Here is a 2,709-nt window from a genome sequence, read left to right on the forward strand (position 1 = left end):
AAAAAAAAAAAAAAAAAAAATTAAATTGCCACCACTAACACTCAGGAGGTAGCAATTAACGGTACTCTACATTTATTGCTCTCCCACTATCAATTAACACTTTGTAATTCTCCCAACAGCCCAGTGAGGATTCTCCCTGTTTTATACTACAGGAAGCAGAGACACAGAGAGGTTTTATGGCTTGCTCAAGCTCACACAGCAAGTCTGCTGCAGAGCTAGAATTCCACCCAGGCAGCCTGGCTGGAAGCCCAGGCCTTTCACCCCTATGCTACACTGCCTTGCGGTACACCATGCTGCTGATTAAAGAACTTTCTAAACAAATCCATTCATTGGTGAGATGAGCAGCTCTGAAAGGCACTGAGGCCCCTATTCTGAGCACTTCAAGTGGAATCATGGTGGAGGCATCTTTAGAAGACAGTTAGGTTTAAGGCAAAGGGCTGGGCCAAACATCCCTTTTAATCCAGAAATGAGGGGATCTGATGAATCTCTTGTGGATTCTAGCCTTTCAGGTCAGGACAGTGACAAGTCCTCCTTGCCCCTGGGCTTCCAGATCGAAAATGTTTTCCCAGCCTGCCCACCATCCTCTCCTCAGGGGCACTGGGATTGAGTGAGCTGGGAGAACAGGTGGCTGTACATGGATCATCCTGGAAATCTGACAGCACAGTCCCCAGTCCAGGGACTGGGGAGGAGGGACAACAGAACACTAAATTACAGGGTGTTTGCTGCTTGATTAAATCAGTGCACTCTGTGCAGCACTGTGGAGATGCAACACGCCGGGCTCACTCCTGGGCTTGAGGCCCAGATGTTAGTCACAGAGCTGCAGTCAGAGCGCCAAGGGCTCTCAGTAACACCTCTTTTAACCACTTCATTTCACTCATAGGCCTACAGAGTCCCAGAGAGGGAAAGCAGCTTGTCAGAGGCCACGCAGCATTCTTTCAATACATACTGAGTGCCTACTGAATGCCTACTAAAGGTGAATAAAATAGCCACCTGCTCCAATGTCATGGAGCTTACATGTTAGTGGAGGCAATGGACAAAAAGCAGATAAACACATGAAATCAGAGGTTGTGATCTGTGCTATGGAGAACATAGAGTACTTCAACCAGGCTGATCAAGGGTGGTCCCTCTGAGAAGGGGCCATTTAAGCTGAGTCTTGAAGAATGCGAAATATCGAGTGTTTGTGTGTGGGTGGGGGGAGTGGGAATGCAGTGGGAACACTATGCCCTAGGGGCCTGCAGGCTGGGATGAGTTTCCATGTGTTTGTGGGACTGGCACAGAGCAAGGCCAGGGACAAGAAACAGGGAAAATCTGGAAGTAAATGGGTTCTGGAGCATAGAGGGTACGTGGGCCAAAGTGAGAGGTCTAGAGTTTATTCTTGTAATAGAAAGTTATGGAGGGTTGTTTGTTTGTTTGTTTTTAAGAGAGTGGCAGACATACTGCAACATTTCCTGCTTTTCCTAAGTGAGGGACTCCTGGGAAGTTTACAAAAAACATAGAAGGCAATGATACCCATGCAAAATTAGCCCAGCCCAGCTTTTCCTTGTCTTTGTCTAGAGTCTCTATGCATTTTGTCCACATTAGGTAATTAGGCCATTCATGTTCCTTCTAACGAACCTAGAGATATGTCTCAAATTGACCTAAAGATCCAAGTACTGTGGAAATTGGCCAACCTCTCTGATCCATGCCTGTTGTTGGGACAGGCAGTTAGGCAGCCCCATCAACTTGCCACAGCCTTTCTGCACCTCACTCCTGTGATCATCCTTTTTTCCATAGAGATAGGAAATGTTAGAAACTATCAAGATTGCTAGAATTGGAGCCTGGGCACAAGACAAACCTGGGCAACATGATGAAACCCTTTCTCTACAAAAAATACAAAAAAGTGGCTGGGCACGGCGGCTCACGCCTGTAATCCCAGCATCTTGGGAAGCCAAGGCAGGTGGATCACTTGAGGCCAGGGGTTCGAGACCAGCCTGGCTAACATGGCGAAACCCTGTCTCTATTAAAAATAAAATTAGGCATAGTGTCACATGCCTGTAATCCCAGCTATTCAGGAGGCTGAGGCATGAAAATCTCTTGAACTAGGAGGCAAAGGTTGCAGTGAGCCATGATCATGCCACTGCACTCCAACCTGGGCAACACAGCGAGACCCTGTCTCAAAAAAATGTATATGTACAAAAAATTAGCTGGGTGAGGTGGCTTGTACCTGTAGTTCCAGCTGTTCAGGAGTCTGAGGTGAAATACTTGCTTGAGTCAAGGAAGTTGAGGCTGCAGTGAGCCATGAACTCCAGCCTGGGCAACAGAGTGAGACCCTGTCTCAAAAAAAAAAAAAAAGAAAAACAAAAAAAAGAAAAAAATAGTTTCTAGGATGGGAAGAAACTTCCAGAACATTCAGGCTTTTTTAGAAATAGGAAAATTGAGGTCCAAAGAAGAAAAGGAACTTTTCTTGGTCCCATAGAAAGTAGCAATAGAGCCAGAACTAGAAAGCAGCCCTTTTCCTACATCTCACTCCTGGTACTGCCCCAGCCGAAAGGGAAGCAATGTGACAAACCTCAGTTGGTGTTTCTTGTTCCACCTCACAAGAGTTTGGGGAATGCTGCAAATCATTACCCCTTTCTTAGAGACTGAATATGAATGTTAAAGTCTTGGAGATGTCCTGCAGCCAAACACTCATTTTTTTTTTTTTTTTTTGAGACGGAGTCTTGCTCTGTC

At 46.0% G+C, this 2,709-nt stretch overlaps 1 protein-coding gene across 1 annotated transcript in view; it reads left to right on the forward strand.

The window, feature by feature from the left end:
- The window catches only part of LARP1 (La ribonucleoprotein domain family, member 1), a 102,601-nt gene that overhangs the window by 29,376 nt on the left and 70,516 nt on the right, over window positions 1–2,709 (forward strand). The gene's annotated exons all lie outside the window — the stretch shown is intronic.

The sequence above is a fragment of the Colobus angolensis genome, unplaced genomic scaffold (genome assembly GCF_000951035.1).
Source record: "Colobus angolensis palliatus isolate OR3802 unplaced genomic scaffold, Cang.pa_1.0 Scaffold90, whole genome shotgun sequence".
Taxonomy (NCBI): Eukaryota; Metazoa; Chordata; class Mammalia; order Primates; family Cercopithecidae; genus Colobus; species Colobus angolensis.